The sequence below is a fragment of the Lepisosteus oculatus genome, chromosome 1, assembly GCF_040954835.1.
Source record: "Lepisosteus oculatus isolate fLepOcu1 chromosome 1, fLepOcu1.hap2, whole genome shotgun sequence".
Lineage (NCBI taxonomy): Eukaryota > Metazoa > Chordata > Actinopteri > Semionotiformes > Lepisosteidae > Lepisosteus > Lepisosteus oculatus.
Window position 1 is genome coordinate 14,460,468 of NC_090696.1, and position 23,558 is coordinate 14,484,025.

The 23,558-nt window shown below is 47.5% G+C and overlaps 1 protein-coding gene across 3 annotated transcripts in view; it reads right to left on the reverse strand.

Annotated features, from left to right (window-relative positions):
* Positions 1-23,558, reverse strand: part of nckap5l (NCK-associated protein 5-like) — a 57,707-nt gene that overhangs the window by 21,140 nt on the left and 13,009 nt on the right. Inside the window, exons 2-3 of one of the 3 annotated variants that reach the window (XM_015344364.2) lie at positions 17,796-17,997; positions 10,572-11,193 (exon numbers count right to left, since the gene is read on the reverse strand). The gene's annotated coding sequence lies outside the window, so the exon portion shown is untranslated. Of the gene's footprint in view, positions 1-10,571; positions 11,412-17,795; positions 17,998-23,558 lie in introns of those variants that run through there. The other 2 variants (XM_015344363.2, XM_015344362.2) reach the window with 2 other exon arrangements.

Consider the following 23,558-nt stretch of genomic DNA (forward strand, 5'->3'; position numbering starts at 1 on the left):
CAGACCTGGGGCTGTAACCCTGGTTTGAATCAGGCCATCAGGCCAACAGATGTTCTGTCTAGAGATAACATTCCAATAGCTTTCAGTAAAAGGCCCAAGTCTTTTAAATGCCTTTGAGCATTTGTTTTTCAGCACAGGGGAGCAGAAAGTCCATTTGATCATATTACTTGTCATCTTTTCAAATTGTGAAAAATTTTCTGAGGACCCGACTCTGTGACTTAAGGTGAACTGTACAATACCTTGACATTCCTTTGCACAAAAGGCACATTCTAAAAAAGCAAAGGAACAAGTAACGGTTTATTCCCTGCTGAAAAGAGAAGAAATGAAACACAATGTTTCAGCTGTGGAGCCTTCACACCCGGAGAAAACGCTGTGTTTCTGTTCTTCTCTTTTCAGCAGGGAATAAACCGTTACTTGTTCCTTTGCAGCCTATGGATGCTGACACAGCTCCCTACTTGAACTACTTATGAAAAAGCAATCAACTCATCAAGGTCAGAGTTCATCCCAGTGGAACACCAGAGAAGATGAAATACAGACTAAACAGTGAATGCAAAACCAGTTATTTGGATGTTATCTGTGGAAGTCAAATTACAGGCTTGATACTTACTCTGGCAACCTGAAGTGAGGTTTAGGGTTAGACTGCATGTTTTTAGCTCTGTCCCCTATGAAAGACAGCTTGCAGTCCCATGACCACTGTTTTAGGAAACACAATTTTTGCACAATTTCAGAATGTACGTCACATTTTTGTATTCCTCTTCTGGATAATGGCTAGTGGCCATCTGTTGGCTTTTCTGCAATTCCCCCAGCTGTTCTTACTGAACAGTAATTCCCCAGACAAGCCTGTTTTCACTCACTAATTGATTGCTCATCAATAAACTCTCTCCCTCTCTGTGTTCAGCCAACTCAGTTGAAGGGGAGATACGTCTTCGCCCTGCTGTGTGTGGGCATGTGCTTTGCAGAGACCTGCCCTCTGGCTGTACATCCCAGTGGTTCAGAATGACACTGGTATCATGGCGAATAGCTACATGGGTTTCACACTTCACCAGCTTTCTTCTCCACCAACACCAGTTATTGCAGTGGATATCCAGTACAGGGCAACGGTTTTACAAACAGAATTTGTTTTTTCCAGGAGAAAAGAACACAGGAAGAGCAACAAGAAAGGGCAGGATGTGAAGAACCAAACGCTTGTTAGTAGGTGCCTGAATGATCCCAGAATCCTATCAAGCCATCTTTTAAAAGATCTCGTGGTCAACGTCGGCAACATTTTTAAGGACATTTCTGCTCTCCTTTTAAAGAAATCTTCCAAGTTCATTTGGTTTAACAGTGGAGCAAATATGTCATGATTGATGTCCAAATAAGTCATGATTAATTGGGGGTGGTGAGTAGCTCTCTCTCCAAAGTCCTCTAAGCTGTAAGTGTTTTCTCTCACTGTCATGCCATAGAGACACCGGACAGCAGGTAATCAATCCAATGCTCCACTGTGGATCGCTCTACTCTCCTGTCAGCACTCGCCGATCACAGTTTCTGGAACTACTCACACCTGGTTCTCACACCAGGTTTCCTGACAAGTCTCACTGTCTCCTACTCTACTCCACTGGTGTCCCTCTAGGTGTTGTTCTGGGCTCCTTCTGTTGCTCTCGCTCGTATGGCTATTTGGATACTTGTGCTAAAGCTTCGTTGTCATGTCATTGATTTAGTCATGCAGGCTACACAATTTTTTCTCCTATTTACAATACAGAAAAATGGTATAAGGTATAAGATACCCTTGAAAATTACACGAGCTATACAGACAACAAAAACGAGAAGTGTTATTGCCTTGGTAAGGCTGAAAATCAAGACTATGGCTGAACATGGTTTAGGGCAATCTCCATTGCTGGACAAAGCAAAGGTTTGATAATTTTTTGTAAAAAGGTTCATTTAAAAAACAACACCAAGTCACCCTGCACCAAGTCACCCTTTACATTTGATCTTTTTTGGGGGCGAATCAGAACAGGATTTGCTGCATGCTCAATATGTGCAGTCCAGTTTAAGCTAGACATGCTGCCTAGAAACCAGTATTAAAATTCACAGCCCACCTCACCCCACCCCCACATGTACCCCAGCCCCATTCCTGTTGGGATGAAAAGAGGACAGGGGGGAGGTACTTTTTCTGATTTTCGTTTTACAGGGGAAGCCACATTCCCCCTCAGCTGTAAATCAGCAAGCGGCTGTAGCCAGCTGTCGAGCGAGAGACAGGGCCGGTAAATTAAGTCACATTAAACTCCTCGTCAAGTTGTAATGAGCCTATAACGTCTCTCATAGGCTCACAGAGACCATAAACCCACGCAGGCTGACCCTGTCCAGCCCACCAAGCGGAAAGCAACAGCCCGTTACCAGAGTGTGTCGCAGAGTGGGGGCGTCCTTCTGCGAAATGAAGCCTCTTTCTCACACAGTAACACCCCAGAGCTCAGTCTCCCCGGGAATAAACCACTAAACAACAGTACACACTGCCTGTTCCCAGGACTCACTGGTATCGATCAGGAAAGAGAGCACAGCAGATCAGGATCCCTGAAATCCCTGAAATTCCTGAAAATTCTAGATGGATGAGGCCATATGAACATTATTAATAATAATGATAATAATAATAATAATTCCTTACACTTACATAGTGTTTTTCTGGACACTCCACTCAAAGCTCTTTACAGGTAATGGGGATCCCCTCCACCACCTGGATGATGGGACAGCAGCCAGAGAACACCAGTACACTCGCCACACACCAGTAAGCAGACTGATGAAGCCAGTTCATAGATGGGGATTATTAGGAGGCCATGATTGATAAAGTCCAGGGGTAAATTGGCCAGGACGCTGGGGTTACACCCCTACTCTTTTCAAGAAATCCCTGGGATTTGTAATGACAACAGAGAGTCAGGACCTCGGTTTTACGTCTCATCCGAAAGACCGCGCCAGCAAAAACAAGAAAACAACTGGAGGGCAACTGAAGGAAGACAGTGGGTCCAACTTCAGAAGCACGAGCTGACGAATGAGTTCAGACACTGCTTTCATACCATCTGAGACTCTTCCAGATTAGGGCCAACCTTCTCGCATGCACGTTCCAAACACCCAGAAGAGACACTCTGATCTAGACCAAGCAGCCTTTCAGTTTAGCGTTTAACATCTCCCAGACCACACAGTGAAGCGATACAGCATCAATGAAATTCTGGGATGGGGATGGGGTATACAGTACAGGGTCAGATGTAAAATTGAAGTCAAGGAAAATTCTATTCACAATATACAGCGGACATGTTTTCTTAGACAACGATGTGTAGTGTTGTTTTCTATACTACAAAAAGGACTGCTCTAGAAGACTAGAATAGTTCTTGGTCTTGAAGTAATGCCATACATGGACAGGTTAAAGGACATAAATCTCCATCATTTTGAACAGGACTTGACAAACACTCAAACACCTAAGAGGCATTCACAAAGTTAATCCACCAGTCTACTTTTGTATCTACTGAAAAACAAGGCCCAGCGACACAAAGGGAAAATAAGACAGTGCCACTTGGGACCTATACTGCAAGCCCTTCTATACACAAAGTGTGGCAGGAGTCTGGAGCAAGACGATAACTAAATCCTCCGAGAAGCAGCTGGACAAGATCAGATCTGCTACATTAGTCCTAACGAAGTGAGCAATATTTTAAAAATGAGGGGAGGCCATATGGCCCATTGCTCAAATAAAGCAAGCTTGCTTTTTTTCCTTGCAGATTTTTTTCTGATCACAAGACTATGTTGAGTTCTTCCATGCAGGTTTGTTTTCATGTCGTTAGGCAGTGAACTGTAATTAAGCAATAATAAGATTAACTGCAGTCGAGCGATGCATTCTTTCTCATTTACAATTGTGCTCGCACATGTAGTTGCTTTATCTGCTTCACTACAATGCAGATGTATCTGCTGCCTGGAGGGGACAACAGTTACTTATACCCCTGTAACTAAAAAGTGTGAAAACTGGATTTCACAAGACAGAAACCTTTCTACCATTTCGTTTTTTTTCTGCATCGTCCAGAGGCATAAGCAATGAATAAAAAAAGGGACTGTGCAATAAAAAATGATTAATCCAACACTGTTAATGTTTGCATCTGTAATGTTCAAAGATACCTTGTTTTATAAATGCTTCTATTCGAGCATCAATGTGCCTCCAAAGTGCAGCCGTGCTGATCCCATTGTAAATGAGCAGCAGCGAGGTTGTACAGGACCCAGTTGGAATGAAACGTCTGAGATGAAAAGAAGCTTCATTGCAAACTGCTACCAGTGAGCAATTCTCTACGGTATATTTGCCAGTGCATGCAAGTAGGCACAAGAGAAGCTACATGTCTGCCTGGGTCCACAGTCCCTGAGCTCTGCAGACAGCGACGCTAATTGTGTGTTTGAAAGTCAAGTTGCACGCAAGACTAATTTTACAAAGTCACATGAGGGTAGCAAAATTTACAATATCACACATTCTTCTCTGCACAGACTCTGTAACTGAGTGAGCAACGTAAGAAACATAAGTGCATAATTATTTACTATACAATGATACTGTATATAGTCATAGTTTTCAGGGTTTACCCTTTTCTGCCTTGCAAGGTGGAATCGAAATAAGGATCTTGCATGTGTGTACAAAGTAGACCGGCCAGAGGAAGTACTGAGGAGCAGTTTTCGCATCGTACTGCTCCAGAAACACTTGAGAAAACCAACAAGAGCGATATCTCTAAACCAGAGACATCCCAGATATACGGAATAGGGATAAAGGGATCATCCCCACACAAGATTTATCTCTGGGAATAAAACTATAACGGAAAAGCACAGCACACTCCACCTGCATGGGCTGTTGAACAGCAGTGAAAAGAGAAATAAGACAACAGAAGGCCATTCAACCCATCTAGTGAAAATTCCTTCTGTAAAAACCATGGAGCAGACATTCCAGTAAGGAGCAGCATTAAAATAAAAGAATTGCGGCACTCCATACTGCACTTCCCAGGCAACCTAGCACAGGCCTGTGGATTTCACAAATGCTGGCCCCCTGATTGCTCTCTGATCTTTCCTTTCCCCTGATCAGGAATAAAGTACACATGCAAAAGGCAAGATGTTAGGCATCTGGTTGATAGCTAGGTGCTATCTGATCTAGAAAGCCCAGCTGGAAGAAAAAAGCAGAACTCCTTGAAGAGAGATTCAAAAACCCACACATAGAACCATTCAAGTTCACTTGCAGATCCAGTTTCTCAAACTAACAAGTATTGCTCCACATTGGGAAGGGTATCCTGATCAAATCTGAACGCCACTCCCAGATTCTTTGTTACAGCCCCAGAGCCCTCTGAGCACAGTTAAAGACCAGTGACCGCAGCCTGGCCACAGAAACTGGGCAACACTGGGAGAAGACAGGCTGCCAGCGAAGAGAAACAGACACAGAGATGTACTTTCTGCTGCACTGTGAGAAATACTCTGGGAGTAGATGAACACATTCTTCCCCAAATTGGCAAATCAAATCCCAGAATTCCCTAAACCTGCCAGAGTCAGAACAGCTCCCAATCCCACTGGGAGAGGGGGAAGGGAACTCAGTTGAACTGGCAGCCCAGTATGTGATCTCCTGTCACAGCCTGAGGAACAGTGCGCCTGTCTCTCAGTAATGTTCTATGTGTTGTATGTTGTAAGTAAATGTCCTATGATGTGTTTGTATTGTAAATGTCTGTAGATGTTGTATTGACTGTATATGCTTTGGCAACACTGTAATTTACCTGTCATGCCAATAAAGTTGTGTGAATCTGAATAGTAACAGTAGCCCTCTCCCCCAACACCTTCATTACCCATCCCTCCCTGGAGGGGAACAGTTAATCATTTTAGATTTTATCTTCACCAAATAAGATTACTAGTGTTTAGCAATCTACCCTCCATTCTGACCTCCACAGTGGGATTTTGCCACTTAAGCAGGGTGTTGGGATTAATACGAGATTAGAGAAATGAAGCTCTACTGTTAAGAAACAGACACCACTTAACGCCAGAGACCAAATAGTGAATCTCCAAGACAGGCAATGTGCCCAGACTGTTGTCGGGCTTGTCAGAAAAGTTTTCTTGACTTTGTTTCTCCTGGACACATCTGCATCAGACATGGCCGAGTAAAGGAAAAGACTCCATCCATGTTGACATTGTCCACCACGGTCCCGCTTAGAACCGGATAACGGCCGGGACGATGAGGCCTGATCCGCTCCAGCATTCCTTTCTCCTGTTCTTGACTTTATTCTCCAGCGTCAAGGCTTTCAGCTAGAGCACCTTCTCCACCAAGACCTCCACACCAGCTCATGTGGTGTAGAATAAACTGTCTGTCTTATTCACTGTCTGAGCCCAAATCCACAGTGCTGTTTGACTCTACCTTATTACAGGCCAAAACCTGTTTTCTGCACCGTACCCGCCACATCTGTGGCTAAATCTACAGCTCAGTAATTGAAGAAATCTGGAGCCAGAATCCTGACCAGGTCTAGTGCAAGTGATCACATTACTCCTGTCCTGAAGTCCTCGCACTGGCTTCCTATCAGGTTTCGTGTCAACTTCAAAATCCTATTTCCCAACTATAAGACTCTACATGGCTTGAACCTGGGTACCTATCTGACCTTTTATCTCCCTACTCCCTACCTCACAACCTTCACTAATTCTGGTCTCCTGTCTGTCCCCCAAGCCCATATACACTCTATGGGTGACGGGGCTTCTCCTGCTGCATCCCAGAGCTCTGGAACTCCATCCCCAAGGATATCAGAGAGACGCTTTTAAATCAAGACTCAGAACCTTCTGCTTTAGAAGGGCTTTCATTCCATTGCTTTGTAATTGTAAAATCCTGCTGTTTCCTCTCATTGAGTGTTTTTTTTCCTTACTGTAAAGCACTTTGAGAAGTCACTTTTCAAGGCGCTGCATAAAATAAAGTTTATTGCTATGAAGTGAAATTGAGAAGGAAGGTTGTCCCTGGTGAAAGACAGCAGGGCCAGCGGGCAGTCAGCGGTGAGAAACTGCAGTCCCAGCAGGCAGGGTCCAGAGGAGGGGTGTGAAAGCAATTCCTCTCTGGGGGAATCGCTCGGCCCCACAGGAGGACCCCTGTGATCCAGCCCGTCCCAGAGCCACTGGCCTGGGTCCGATTCTACCGACAAGCTCGCGGAATATCAAACAGTCCGTCTTGTTCTAATGAGTGCATTGAAAACAAAGAGGAGGAAGGAGACTGAGGAGCACGGTGAATAAACCAGCATTCTGATCTTGTTAGCACTAGAACTATTACTGGCTGCACAAAAATATTTTTATGGCTTGAAAAGGCTAGTTTGGTCCTGTTGGCATTCTAAACAGCCCGTGGATTGTCATGAAAAACAAAAACAAAAAAATATTCTGAAGAACAAGCAATTGCGTTGAAGTAGCTGCAGTTAGGTTCAGTAGAAGCACTATACTGTACTGCACGACAGAGCATCAGTAGAATAGAGACCCCACAGGGCTGTCAGCCCTACACAGTAGTGGCAGATCACTGGAAGCCACTCCATATAGTATAAAACCAGCAGCTGTATCACCCTGCAGCTCACAACCAGCAGCCCACTGAAGCTCAGCAGGTGTGAGCCAGACCAGTACCTGGATGGGAGTCCTCCTGGGAAATGCTCAGGTTGCTGCTGGAAGAGGTGTTAGAGGGGCCAGTAGGGGGCGCTCATCCTGTGTCTGTGTGGGACCTAACGCCCCACTATAGTGACGGGGACACTATACTGTAAAATGGTGCCCTCCTTCGGATCAGATGTAAAACCGAGGTCCTGACTCTCTGTGGTCATTAAAAACCCCAGGGTGTTTCTCGAAAAGAGTAGGGGAGTAACCCCGGTGTCCTGGCCAAATTTCCCGCTGAACTTTACCAATCGTTGCCTCCTAATAATCCCCATCTCTGAACTGGCTTCATCTCTCTTTTCTCCTCCCCACTGATATTAATAAATATGAAAAGAATATAAAACAGAAGAAAATAATGGCTACAAACTGAATTTGGCTACAAATTTGGCTCAGCTGATGTACCGGTACTTCCTCCTCCAGGTGACCGTCTGCTCACCCCACCGAACGGCGGGAGAGGGACATGACGGCGACCATCACAGGCTGCCGAGCACACACACTCTTCCAACACAGGCCCCCCGCCTGAGCGCAGACAAAGAGGGCACGTGCAGCGCTCAGAGCCGGTCAGTCTGCTCCCAGCGCCCGGTCTGGTTCAAGCCTGTCAGGGCGCCTGAGAGGGAAAGAGAATGGGCTCCTCTCATGGGGAGCGCAGGTGCAACTACTTCAGCTTCCTTCAACAAGTCTGCGATGAAGGGGCGCCTTCCGCTAAATTTAAACCACTCCATTGCCTTAATGTGTCTTTATTTAGAAATCAGCCTTTTTACTCAAGCGTTTCCTCACAATCCAACAGTTGTACATCTATTTGAATTCTGCAAACAGTTTGGCTCTCCCTGGGGGAGAAGGGAGTGAATCCCTCCCGTGCTGAAGGTCACTTGACGTGACCTGCCATTGTGCCTTTAATGCGAGACTCCATGCAATGGAAGGATGGGATTTGCTAGCTTTGTGGATCTAACCCTCTAATGCATCTGTCCTCCTAAGCATAGGTGGACAGAATCAGTTTTCATGCTTCTGAAGTCGGTGAGAATACAAGGTCTTTGGTCCCCTTAAGAGAAGAAAACCTGTTTTTTCTCTTTGGAAATATGACATCGGGTCCTCACTACACTACAATCACACGCAATTGTCACCATCTCCAAATCGGAGCTCAGGACACTTTCCCAGCGCTGATGGGCTCCACTCAGACACAACAGGAAGCCACAATCACTAGACAGGAGGCGCCCAGACCTCCAAAACACAGGACCCTCGACCAGCCTCACAGCTACGCCTCCAGTTCGAGTGGGCCAACACCCATCCTAGCAGCTGGGCTACCAACTTCCCAGTTCTCTGCATGTCCAGAGCGACACGCACACACATTTTCACACCTCGCTTTTACAGTGAGTACAGCAAAAGTTTGAAACGAGTGACCAGAAACGTCAATGAAGAGCAGCCAGGACAAGGGAAAAACACTGATGTGACCAGAATTGGATTGGAGAATCGAAGATTATTTGCAAGGATGAGAAGGAACTTCTTCCTGATACATTGCCATGCCTTGCGTAACACAGTGCTGCTCCCCTGCAGCAGTCGGAACTCACAATCAGAGCTCAGGAGGGAAACGAACGAGCTGAAAGAGGTTCTTCAGAACTGCGGGTTTGTTTTCATCAGGGCTCCAATCTGGCCGAAGCTGGAGTAGCAGTCTAGACCCAAAGAGTACCTGTCTCTAGTCCGAGGGAGTCTAGGAGCTCCATGTCAGCCTCAGCGTCTACAGGACACCAGGCCTTTCCCTGCTTTTCACCTTCAAATCACAGTGGCAATCCGCTCACTGCCCTGCACAGAGGGACCCAGGCAAAAGACTGATCAAAAATGAAGCGCTCTTCTGCAACAAATGAAAACACTGCATCGGGAAACATCACTCCTTTAGAGCACTTAAACAGGAGAGTCTAGAGTCTTAGGTAACGGGTGTTTTTTCTGATTAGAATTAAGGCTTAAAAAACATTTGTCATCTTGTGCTCTGGAAGCCTCTGTGAAGTACAGCAGGAATGTATATTACATAGTACTATTTCAGAATTTATCTAAAGCACAAGACATCTGGCAGGCCCAACAGTTTATCCCTGAGTATTTCAGTGTATTGAGACTGTAGATCTGTGTCACTAAAGGACAGGAATATAGTGTGTGCCTCTTTTGTTCTCTTGAGACAGATTGACACCCCGATCTCAGAGGATGATAATCCCACCCCATATTATCAGCCTCTGTCTGTAAAGCAGTTGCAGAGACACTGTGCCCTTTCTGGGCCTGTGAAATGACCATCAATGCTACATAGAGGCTCAGTGCAAATCATACTGTCACCCTGTCTGATGACTGGTTATTCAGGGTCCAGTTTTACCATGATTAAACCACCAATCAAACAGTATCACCCGCCATCCCCTGCTGGAAGGAATAAATGAGCTTCGGCCTGCCTGGCAATATTCCAAGTAAAGAAAGATATCTACGCTGGTGTCTGCGTTTATAAACGTATCCGACTGGGAAACATGTTTCTGCTCCTTACCCACCAGTCTAAGCATGAATGTTCACTACACAATACATGCACCCACAATCGATGTTTTATTCTAGGGGTACCGGCCAGCGACCCTGATGACCCTCAGTAGCTTTACTGTGCCAAACGAACGACAGCCCATTTCAAGCCCTGAGCGTCCTGCGCATCGTGCAGGAGTGCGAGAATCACTGCAACTCTAGACATACTGATTAGCAGTGTGACGGGACCTGAGCTCAGCCCTGCACACAGCCTGTACTATTACAGTTCGGCACAGCATCAGAATCCTTTCAACTACAATGGCAAGAGAGGAGCAAAACCAAGCTGGGATAAAAAGGACAAGCTCCCGCTGCCTACCGTGAGAAGGAACAGGCACACCGCAGCTCAGTGCCTAACAGCTATCACACAAGGCCTCTCCCAGGCGCTCCGCAGGGACTCTTACCCAGTGATGCTCCCGAGCTGCTGTAATCAGGGACAGCGGTTCCGTTCCAGCAGGTTTTCTGGCTGCCAAGTCCGGTCGGGTTCAGGATCAGAGAGACTGGAGCAATGCAATCCTTCCCATGCCTTCTTCTAGCAAACCTTCCCCCTTTGACCTCTTCAAGAAGGAATTTGCCGTAATCCCGTCTTCTTGTGCTTGATTGAGCAGAGGATAAAAAAGAAAAACCTCTAACATCAGGTCCCACCTATTCCATACCAAGGGCCCTCCCTGGCTGGCAGCAATGACCACAGGCAGCTGTCAAGAGGGTACGGGCTTCCCATCTGCAGATCGCCTGCTCTCAGTCCAGTGCCCCTTGGCCTCCTCTCCTGCGGGCAAATCCCAGTCGCATCCTGGGCCGCGGCGCCGGTCCAGTTCCACTACCCAGAGGGCATGCGCTCAAAACACACACAGAAATCAAAATAAACGGAGGGCACGTATCCCAGTCTCCCTGGTTTCTTCTCCCATGAAAACATGAGGAGTTCCCCCTTTTCACATTGCTAAATTCTCCATCTTAAGACATCCACCTCCTGCAGCTCTCCCTGTGAGCATCCGACAGCAGCATCAGCCAAGGCAGGGAGCTCCAATTCTGTAGAGAAGGGAGGAAAAACAAAAGGTAAAGAAAAAAATAAACCCCACCGTCAGGACAGCAAGGATAAGATGTCCACAATATCCTAGGCGCAGCAGCGTCCTCATTCACGAGCGCAGCTCTTCCCCGGAGCAGGCAGGGGAGGCTGTCCTTATGAGGAGTGCTGTGTGTGCACTGTCTGCAGAGTCTGTCAGAGCTGCCATTGTTCCAGAGCTCTGCTTCTGCAGGGAGGGGAGCTGGGCAGTCCAGCCTCCTACAACAGCTGTGACTAGCCACCTCCCCCCCCCTCCCCACAAGCCCTCCTCCTCCGGAACATTAACCCTGGGACTGCCAGGCAGTCTGGAGCTCCAGCATTTCAAAGGAACTGGCTCCAGAGCAAACAAAGCCAGGAACACGGAGCATTTCCGACTGACAGGAAGAATGAATGAATGAGCATATGCTCCATGGCCCACGCAAGATCTTTTTTTTTCTCTACGCTGCCCCATGTCAGATGGCTGATTAATAACAAACTCGTAAAGGAATGATGCAGAGCAAAACGGTCTCTTCCTTCTGCTATGAAAGAACAACAGAAAGAGCGGCCTCGCCCCACCCCCCACAGCCTCCAAAACAAAAATCTAACGTTTCCTATTGAGGAAGAGTACCTGGGGCTGAGAGTGCGAGCCCTGAGCAATTCTAAAATGAATTATAGAGGGGTGAACAGGACTTAACACAAGTCCAGCATTTACACAAGATTTACCCAGCTACCTGTATGTCTTAACGGTCACAGTCCTGCTTCCACTGGGAGAGGAACAGCTCTCCGAGGGGTCTGGCTTTATTTCCTGACTGTTTCGCTGCCTCCTGCTGGTTGTGGAGTCGCATTATCAGGGAAGGCCCCAGCATCTGTACTAAGAGCCTGCTCACACTGGAGAACGAGTAGCAATACCATTATACTGTCCTTTTGCTATACATCTTTCATGCTGGGCACACCATGACTGGCAATGCTGGAGAAAGGTTGATTTGACTTGGGTGGCCCAAATAAAACAGTTATATTTTTGTGAATGAATTACAGAAAGTGCTCTTCCAGAAAATAGCACCGCTCCCAACAAAACAGTGAGGAAATGCGTACACAAGACACAGCAAAGTGGTCTTGACTCTGGCTCAGAATTCTCTGCCTATTGTCTTCCCCTTAGGAAATGCAGTCTGGATGCCAGCGCTCATTCAACTGCCTGTCTATTCACAGTCCAGCATATACTGTACGCATGCTGCCACAGACAACAGCAGTGCACACCAACACCAGGTTCCAGAGCCATGCATACCCATGATGATTTCCCAGCATTCTCTGCTCTCTTGAGTGTACCACCACTGTCCATGGGAACACAACTCCCATCATTCCTGTCATTAGAATGGTAGGTTCTCTTGGGTGCAATTAAACCGGCCGCACCACTCTCACAGTACAGTTGCTTGAACAGTGCCAAATTAAGGTTCATAGGTTTCTTGCACTTTGTGCCAATATCTGACCATCTGCACACCGGGGTCAGAGCTGGTCAGTTCTTGTTGCGTACTGAGCCTGTGGGAATCTTTCCGGCAGGCCCTGACAGGAGCGTTGTGTACCAGGGAACCTCTCAAGTCCTGCTGCTGAACGGGGAAAAGGAACTAGGTCCATGCTGCACCTCTTGGGTTGCTGCAGGTTGATTCGTCACACCTCCCATCCCGAGATGAGCAGATTTATGGTCCGTCCTCTGAGTCTCCTCTACGAGCCTGCGGAAGTGCTTCCTCTGCCTGGAGAGCTGGAGGCTCAGAGCTGCTGCAGCAATCTGCATTACCTCCACAGCTTTTCAACGGAAGCCCGGCATTAGGTAACCCAGAGCTCTTGCTGTAGTCTCTGTGTTTACCTTTCTGACTGACAGGGAGAGCTGCTATGAAACAAATCTCAAGCAAAAAATAAAAGCACCTGTGGTGACCGACAGGAGCTGCTGAAAAAGCAAGAGGACACCAGAGGTTTCTCTGTGACTATCAGAAGCAAAGGCAGCAGCTCTGGCTTCAGTGTCACGAGTTCTTTTGGTGGGAAAAAAAGAAAAGACTTCCTGTCTGACAGGAGCTCTTCAAGAGCAGAGCACATACACGGGTGCAATTAGTTTTCAGCAGAGAGCACACCAGCACCTTCCACAACAGTTTCACAACAAATCAGAAATAAAACCAGATCCACCACATGAGCTGACCTAAAGCATGATCCTTATGTAAAAATAATCCTTCTATAGTGCTTTTCTGGACACTCCACTCAAAGTGCTATACAGGTAATGGGGAATCCCACTACCACCACCAATGTGCTGCCTCCACCTGGATGATGCCACTGCCGCCAAAGTTTGGAAGTCTCTGCAAGTCCATCAGCGCTTGATGGTAATCCTTGTCCTAGGTGGGTATAACAAAAATAACTTTTAAATTCCAAATGTAAAAAACCCCAACAACTACACAATTACAGATTGAACACAAATACCCACAAGGCTTGTCCCCACACTCTGTGGCAGAGGGGCAGTCTGCACTCTTCAGTTGGCAGACAGCATGGCTCGTCACAAAGCCTCGCGTTATTTGTTTTTCCCCGAGAGGCGTTATGAAGAAGGGTGTCGCTACAGAGGGTTAAGGCCGCCCCAGAGGTGAATCAGTGCACATATCTGCTAAACAAAACAAGACACGACAATGCCCTGCCCAGGGGGCATTCAGGAGCCGGGCCATGGAGGAGCTGCTGCTTAAATGCGGTAGACAGTGGGTGTCCTGTCATCATCAACGTCTCCCAGCTAACATGACCTTTTTATAGCCTCCGAGTCACTGGGGAAGGGAAGCACAAAAATTGACAGCCCTCCTCAAATTAGCCCTGCTTGCTGTTTTGCGAACGTTTACTTCCAATCTGGAGAAGGTTCTTGACAAACAGCAGTGCTGACCCCTTCTGACACACACACACACACCTCTCATACCCACTGCCCTCTCTTCAGAACACTTGTGGAAATGTTAATGAGCGCAGCAAACGGCAGACAAAGAAGCAATAGATGTGCAGGGACTGGAACAACAGGACAGCTGGGGAGTGAATTAACAGGAATATGCTGTAACAGAGAAACAAAAATGGAGAAACGCAAAGTGAATGCGCCCCTTTTCTGGATGAATTCCTGATCGAGTCTCCTGAAATGAAATGAGTCACCCAGACCTCGGGTGTCAGGATGGGTGGGCTGTACTGGCAGCTGAAATACTAGAAGGAGTCGAGTGACCCTTCTTGGTCCACTATCACCACTTCCAGCAGTCCCCCAGTTTTCATGTCTGCTGTCCGGGCTCGGTCACAGACCGCGTCTGCTAGCTGTCCGAGAGCTGACCCCGGGCGTCGGCGTGACTCCGTTGCTGGTACAGCCTGCCTGAACATCTCCAGCTGCGCCTGCAGGAGGAGAGGCTGACTTCACCGCGCTGTGCTCTAATCTGCCGTGAGAGCTGTCACACTTCTCCCGAAAGACTGGGGGGAGCAGGCTAGGCCGGCGCTCAGCAGGGTGCCCCACTGCTGCTCGCATAATCACGGCTCAGCTGGAGCCTCTCCTGCCAGCCCCCCTCCTGCGACGCTGCCCCCGGGGCTCTGCTCCAGCTGCAGGCACCAGGCCTGCCTTCACACCATCGCTGTCGCTTCAGACAGGCACACGCAGCCCACAGCAGGCCTCTCGGCACCATGGTCTCTGTGTTGACCCTTCCCCGAGAGGCGCTGCTTATCGTACGGCTAAATCATTTCTGCCCAATACACAAACCCACCCCCGTGCTGTTATTTTAATTTTTACGGCTTGATCTTTTCTTCATTGTTTTGGTTTTCTGTGCTGCGATCGCCACAGTGTCACTATCGACGAGAATGTGCTCTCAGTTAACTGATCCAGTTGAATAAAGGAATAAATTCAATTTCACAGAAATAAACAGGATCAAGGCTGGAGGTGTGGGCCAGCAGGGCTAACTACTGTGCGAAAGAAAAGTCTCATAGCCTACCTCATAGAAATACATGATGTATATAACAAACCTGCATACAAATTCACTTCTCTTCTACCATCACAAACATACACCACCAAGACTGCCAACAGGATCCTTCATCTTAGCACATTTGGATGCTTCAGACATGAAATACCCCTGATGGTGGCTCTCAATACCTACATCCCCTCAACAGTCCCAGAAGGGATTGCAGATTTGATTGAAAAGTCAGCTCTAGGCGAGACCCAAGGACCCAAGGACCCGAATTCTGATCAGCAGATCAGTCCTGGTTCACTTACTGCACCTCATTTCAATCCGGTTAAAAGCTAGATGTCAGAACAAATTCACACTGAAATGTGACAACCAGACTTGCTCTTTAATGTTAATGTTTATATGGAGGGTGGATGTTAATTTGCTCATTTACACTATCTGGCACAGCTCAGCGATAATTTAACAAAAGCATTAAAATGCATTAAAATGCCAGCAAAACACATCCAGAAAAAACAACAGACTGGTTTCTCTCCCAGCCCGGGCAGGATAGAAAATTTCAAGGCAGTTTTAGTTTCTGGAGAAATAAATCTAATGGAAAGTTATCAGTTCCATCGGATACACTCCCCAGTCCTTGAGCAATCTGAAGATGATGAAATCAGTTTAAAACCATTTACTTGGAAAGGGGTGTGTGGTCCCAGTTCCCCGCAGGCACCTGATGGACTTACTTCCTTGTCAATCTCTTCCCAAAGAATGAGTCACTTTAGGAACTGCGTACAGCTTTTAAATACTGCACAGATCAAAACCCAAAGTCAGCTCCGATGAAGGACATCGGAACTGCTCTTTTGAAAATGTGACAATGGAGCTGCAATGCTCCCCCAGTCATGTCATGAGCATCAGAACATCTTGTTTTCTGTACGAAAATGGCCGGGGGTTCAGCACAGTAGGATATAAATAGTATTTATTGAAACCACTGTGTTTGAATTTTTTCCATTGGAAAAACACAACAAAAGGCCACTAAAGAGGCATTTCTATCTCCAGATTGCTGGGCACGTGCGACCAGACCCACGTCTCCCCCAGGCAGACGGCCTGTCCTGAAGACTCTAGCCTCATCAGCAGAGTAGGGTCCCCAGCACGGGGCGACTGAAAAAAGATTGAAATCTTTACTGCAGACTGCAAGGTGAGAATGCTAGGCCATCAGCACACGTGCCATTAACCAATTCATTATGGATCATACAACGGGAGATACAGCAGGGAGGGTCTCAATTTTGACCACTTAAAAATTTCCAGTTGCGAGCTGTGAGGAATATGACTGGGATTCGTCATTTCCCAGTGGGTGAGCGCTGCCCCAGGGGGCAGGGAGGGGAGCTGGTAAGGTCTCCCTGCTCTGCCCTGTGTCTTGCTGGCTGCCTGCACTGCTAACAGAACTGCGGCTCATCTTCCATCAGATGCCTCCACTATCCAGGCTGTGTGCTAGCAGTGCAACAGACTGAAAGGGTGCCTGAATGTTCCACTCCTCTTCCCCGTCTGTGTACAAAGCTGATGAGCTCCAATCTCAATGGGTGAGCAGAGGGAAAGAGTATTTACAGATTCCACTTTAGAAAATAACTGCTCCCTTCACATTCTCCCCCAGGTGTGCAAGTTGGTACACAGGGCTCCCCAGCCTCAGTTTCGGTGAGGCTGGATGCAAACTAGCATCAGGGCTCTAATAGTTCCTGGAATTCGTGGGGATGGAAGGGGTTAACCACTACACCAAAACGATGCCGAAATAGGAAGGAAGGAAAAAAACGGCTTTTGATGAGGACCTGCATAATTCATCAAGGAGAATCTCAAATGGAAACAATTAACAGATGGTCTCCCTTTCATTCTCTCTTCATGTTCGTAAGTTTCTTCCGCGGGAAAAACAAAAGAAAGTGCTTTAATTGCCCCTTTTTTGCAAGTCAAAATCCTGCCCTCTTTCTGCGAAGGGGTTGGCCAGGGTTTAACCCTGAAAGCTGAGACTGCTACATATAAATCAGGTTCTCTGTGCAGGACCAGACGATCACGCTGACGGCTGAATGCATTGTAAATCTCCCAGCCCCTGTGTTGCAGGAAGTGTAATTCTGCAATTAGAACCGTGATGCTAACTGCTCAGCTGGGATTTGGGGTTCACAGCACCAGACAGTAACATTGATGAATGGGCAGGAGCTACCGCGAGATCAATCTGTGTAGGCGCTGGGCAAGACTCTCCAGGATCCCCTGAAAAGTCGATCGATCATGCACGGTTTGGTATCTGGAAGCCCTTCGCAGACAGCAGAAGATGCTCAAAGGCTATAGCAAATCACCCAGCCAGAATTCTGCCAGGCACCCAAGAGCCAACCTGGTTAATCTTGAGAAAAGAACAGCAGAGGTGTGACCAAACCGTGTGGGAAGATCTCATCTACCAGGAGGGGAGATTTTACATAGTGGCCAGTTCAGAAACCCTGAGATAATCATCTCTCACAATTCTGGGATGCGGCACTGGTGTGCAAATGCGAATATTTATGCAGCATAGGTGAAGAAAGGTCAATGCACACACTCGCTTAGACTGCTTTCCCATTTATCTAAATGACATCTTATATTAGGACAATGCTGCTATTAATGCAAATCTCTCCATGTGAAATGATCTTTACCTGGGCTGCAAGCTATTCGCTAAGTCAATCTCAGCGGGCGTTCGGGGACCGAAGACGCACGTCAGTGTCTCGGAAAGTAGAATGTAGCTCCTGTCAAAGAAGACCAGTCCCATGCTTTTCCACAGCTCTCCGGATTTAGTTTTCATGGAAGTCGCTGGATGACATGAATCTTGGAAGAGCGTGCCGCCTGTAGATCAGTCCGCTGGTAAAACAAAGAAGTGCTTTTGCTTTAGTTTACCCAAACAAGGGTTTGAGTGGGGCCTTCATTTCCTAAGATATACATAAATATAAAAACCCCACTACAGAAAACCCATTATTCAAACTCCCGAAAGGCACTGACACACTGGTAAAGTCAGCGCAGGGAAAGAATTTCGCAATCATCCACGATAACACCAAGACAGTGTTGAAAACTAAGGGCGGGGGGGCTGGTGCCTTTGTTTACGCAGGAGTTTGAAGCCAATGGCTGTAGACGAGACCGATTTCCTGCCATTCTTTCAGAAACGTGCCCAGTTGATTTGGCCTGGTTGACCATACTCAATGCCGCCCACTCCCACCGAGCCTCGATGTGCACGGAGCCCTGTCCGATGATCTCTGACCCATGTACTGTAAGCCCGGTTCTGGTACAGGCCCAGCGTAGAGCAAACCCACCACGCTGTAGCGCACAGCCATGGCACAAGCGTGCTGTCAGCATCCCAGTCATTTCACTGGCCAGAGTTTGCTTTATTCATTGAAACAGCACTTTGTTTACCGAAACGCACACTGCCGCTGGCTTCCCTCCCCCCCTCCCTTCACATCCCCGCACTATTCTCCACTTCCAGGCCCCGCCAGCTCCCGCCTGGATAATCTGCACACAGATGAGATCGACGGGGGCGTGCAGGCATGATCCTGCACGCCGGTCCCATGAGCCTCGGCAGCGTAGCCTCACTCCGACCCGACGACTTGGGCAATTAAAGTAAATTCACACTGGTTCGAAATCAAAGCTTTCAGTTCGGAAAAAGATGAAGTGCTATTGATACAGACTGGCTGTGAATTCACAATTTTTATCATCCCCACCCTAACTGGGAATCACTAGTAATTAACTGAGGCAGTTCAGCACAACACCTCATGGAAGAGAATATTAACAGTGCTTTTTTATCATAGCTTTTGATACACAATTTTCAAACTGGTGCTTGGGAAAAAGCATCTGAAAAAGGAGAGAATTTATTTCTTGTGTTTGACTTCCCCCATATAGATACAGACACCATGGGGGATTTAAAATGAATAACAATTATAAATCCTTCTGAACACAGACTAAACATAAGCTGTTCCAACGTGTGTTTAACACAGATATGCGCAGTGTCTGTGCTGGGATGTGGACAGGCTGCCAGCTGGGCATCTCGGCCCCTGTCCTGCTGGCAGCCATGGTGCCCCGGTCCAGCAACATCTGGAGAGGAGTGTGGAAGACAGTCGCACATCGCGCCCCACAAAATGAGAGACTACTGAGCAGTCTGGGAAGAAACCCATATCGCAAGGGGAAAAATAATTATAAACTTGCTCTGGCTTTCTGAAATGAACACATTTGCTGGGTAAATGCAAGCTTTCCCTGACTGCACGATGTTCGGTAGAGTCAGGCTTAATAATGACGAAGGTTTTCAGCCAGCTGTGGTGGTGAGGACAGCTGTGCACATCTGTACTGCAGACATCGGCTCAGCACTCCGCTATTTCCACACAGAAAAGACATAGCGGCTTATTTCAAGCCCTCTTCACCAGCAAAGGATCTGCAGGAAGTGGATTTCACTTACATATGTTGAAAAAAAGGATGTGATCCTTGTACAAGTGGCATTTTAAACAGCGCAGATCTGTCAGTTTTTGAAGGTTACAAAACATACTGCAATGATGCTGACTGACTTACAAACCTACAGCACAGTACTGCACAGGCTGCAGGAGTCAGTGGCCGACAGCTCGCCGAGCAGCGTTTCAGAGTCGCCAGAGGTGTGGCTGCTCTGTGCTCCAGAATCGTTCTGGGCTGCTTAGTTCGGGTTCCTACTGTTTACATCAAGCACGTGACAAAGTGGTGTAACAATAATGGATCTAAAAAGAAAAGTATCTCAATCCTACAACTGAAAAACTGGCAAAAGCTGTTTCCTCTTCAATTTAAAATTCCAAACTGATGGGAAGGCAGCCATGTGAAGAAACTACCATTATCGCACAACTGTTTCCTCTGGGGTTAATCCCACGTGTCCCCGCTGTGCAAGAATTCAGGTTTTTGACAGGACACATCAGAACGCATTCAGAAGCATCTACACTGGAAGAACAAAGCCAAACACAGTCCCCTGGCACAGTCACTCTGGTACTGTAAGAAAACGCCCAACGACATATCCAAAGAAACAGGACACAGCAGCCTAGTTACTGTAAAAACAAGCCTGACTTTAAGAGTGTGAAGCACTGCAAAAGCACATGCTAAACTAGTTCACTGAGAGCAAACCATCCACTGCACAAAACATAAGATATCAACTCAGCCTTCTATTATATGAAGCCCCAAACCTACACCTGTACAGTATCTATGGCATTCTGAAGACCTGGTGTTAATCTCTCCGGAGTGCCGTTTATTCTGTACAGACACTTATCTAGGCCAAAGTTACATTTAGTGGAAGTACACAAAGAACAACTGTGCTTATGCAACCAGGTAAAGAAAGTAATGAAACTACAGTACAGAAAAAACAACATTTTTCAATTTCCTGGGTGGAAATGGGAATTTACACTTCATCTCAGCCCTGCCCTTTCAACAAACAGCCCTGGGTTCTCACAGCTCACATCTGAAAGCAATAATCCGCCATAGTGCCAGCGAGCTTATGCACTCATGACCCTGTTATTGTAAAAGCACAGTGACCCCTTTTGCAAATCAACTCCAACATTAAAAAACACGCCCTGCATAACACTGTCAGTAAGCCTCTTATGTGAATAGCTGGGCTGCGATTACCAGGCGCTGGCTTTGATGAGAGACCCACTTCATGAAAGAAATATCTGGCAAATGTGTGCAGGAAATTGAATGTATTATTATTGTTTTTGTTGTCTCAGAGTAAATAAGTTGAGCGTAAACGCCACCTATTTTGTGAAGATCTACATTAGCGTGTCCAGGGTTTCTCAGCGGTCACTCGTTGAACCTTATCCAACATTAGCAAGACTGCATCTGAATCAATGGCGTATTACAGCTCAGCTACAACTCACATGCTTGTTCTTTCAAACACAAACCGCCTGTTTCTAACCCAGTTTAGCTGAACCAATTAAAGGCACAGTCTGCGTCTGTACCTGTCTCTGTGAACCACAGCTGTTGTGCACGATAAGGCAGCTATTGTTGAAGACCAGCCTTGCAGTACCAGCAAGAACCGCCATCCAGATCAATTTCTTGTTTTTTGGAACTGCCAGCGGTAAGTGTTGGATGTTGAAAACCTCCTACCATATGTTACTGTTGCTAAGGATCTGCACCTGTGGCTGGAAAGTTGCTGGTTCAAATCCTGTGGCCGGCAGGGGAAACCTACTCCATTGGGCCCCTTGAGCAAAGACCTTAACCCCAACTGCTTCAGGGGTGCCGTATAAATTGCTGACCCTGCGCTCTGACCCCAAGCTTCTCTCTCCCCGCCTGTGTGTCTCATGGAGACTGAGCTGAGGAGCTGAGGTATGCGAAAAGCCAAATTCCTAATGCAAGAAATTTTATATGGCCAATAAAAGTGATCTTATCTTATAAAAAGCTCACAGTTGCTAAATCCCAAAATAAGTCAAACTGCTGAGCAGAAGGGTGTATTCACGGAAGCACAGTTCTGGCTTGTGGAGTGACTCATCGAGAGCCTCTGAGCTGGAGGGAAGTGCAGGCCGTGGCTCTGATCTGGGAGTGCTCCCATGCCCAGGCTGTGGGCTGGCCAGGCGCCCCTGGGGAGGGCTCTTTATGGCAGGGCATCCTCAGCTTACTGCTCACAACTGACCTCTGCTACTGGAAAAGAAAGAGCTGGATCTCTGCCACTCCCCTCCCCAGTCGCTGCAGCCTGGTGGAGTCTTGACTGCTCACAGGCACGGGGTTAAAAAGTCACTCAGACTGCCGGGTAATGGACGCACAAAAAAATAAATGCAGCTTCCAGTCGAACTCCTACCATATATCCAGCCAGAACTGCAGCACATACTGGCACTCCGACCAGCCCCTACACGCTGACAAGGCATCCTCAAATCACACAGGGCAAGACGCAGCGTCACCGAGCTGGGGGAACGCACCCTGATAGGAGCAGAGCGAACAGCAAAGTGGTGCTCATACAGCAGAGCCCAGCATGCGTCCGGATTCCTGAAATGAGCGAGCGGAAATTAAAATCACAAGCTCAGTCCTCTCAGTTCTAGTCTGCCACCATTGACAGATTACAGTCTGGAGAGGCTGGGCCACTCTTCCTAAAGGGGTCCCTGCTGCCCTGCTGTACCTGCTGCTGTACTAGCGCAGTGTGCTGAATGAGTTTGAGAGGGGTTTCCTCAAGCCCCTGCCGCCAGCTCATGGCTCTTGCCGGTCCTGACAGCGCTTCGCCAAGCTGCTTAGTGCGCCATAAAGCAAAACCTACAACTCGACCCAGCTCATGTGCCTTTTGGCTGCATATCCAAGAGAAAAAAAACACACCCTAATAAAGTGAATTAGCGCTGCAAACATATGAGTGGAGAAAAACAGCTACAGCTTCAAAGCCCTGGTTGGGTATGAAGGGAATAGAAAACAAAGCCACGACAACACAGAATGGTGGGGAAATTCAGCCGAGTGCAGGAGCGATTCGCTGTTAACGAGCCCGGGCGCGAGAACTACAGAGATGTCTGGAGGAAATGTAGGTCCCACCTCCTGCTGTGCACTGTCAGGATCTCTCCTCTGCTCGGCAGTAATTGTGGAATATTTCTACATGTTAATGCACTTGGAAAGCGCTCCTCCGGTACATAACCATAGCAACAGCGTGGCCAGGGAGCACGAGGAGAAGCTGGTTGCTGTAGCGCACCAGCTGTGAGCGCAGGTAGTTGGCGCGGGCTCCGCCGTTTTCGAGCCAGACTCAGAGACTACAGCGCTCTCCTTGAAAGTGTCAGATCAGAAGACTCCAATCTCTTACACCAGTTTCAGGAAACACGATACTCGGGTCCTCAGAAAAACACCCAAACCCTCTGCTTATCCAGTAGCCCAGGAATGCAGGAGGAGAACAGCAGGGAACTGCAGGAGGGCCAGGGGCAGCAGACCCTTTGTGAAACTGCCCCCAGCACATAACACCCACTCCACCAGGATACTAGGGAATGAATTCTCCATTACTTCTTTAGCAAGCAACAAAGTCCATTGACATTTGAATATATTACATTGAGTGTTGCATTACTTCATGCAATATATCCTGCCTTCATTTCCCACTTACACACATTAATGATTCCAGAAAAAAGGAATCACAGCAGTCCCAAAGCAGACTAGCAGGAGGCATGCACTGTGCTCTGAAGACCTGAAAAAACAGACTGAGCGACAGACTGCTTTCACGGGGACCGTAACTCATTTATCGGACGCGTCTATCGGAGCCGCTCACAGACAGGAGAGGAACTACGACATCAGCTGCCGCTACAGATCAAGAGTAATCTCGCCCACAGCGCTGCAGGGACTCGCCTGAACTCTTTACCTTCACCAGCCTCCACTTTTCTTAATCACTTCTTTCTCTGGGCATTTCTTTCACCTGCTCATTATTCCAAGGAGAGCTCAAGCCAATTACCACTTCAACATGTGGAGGTACTAGAGCCTCC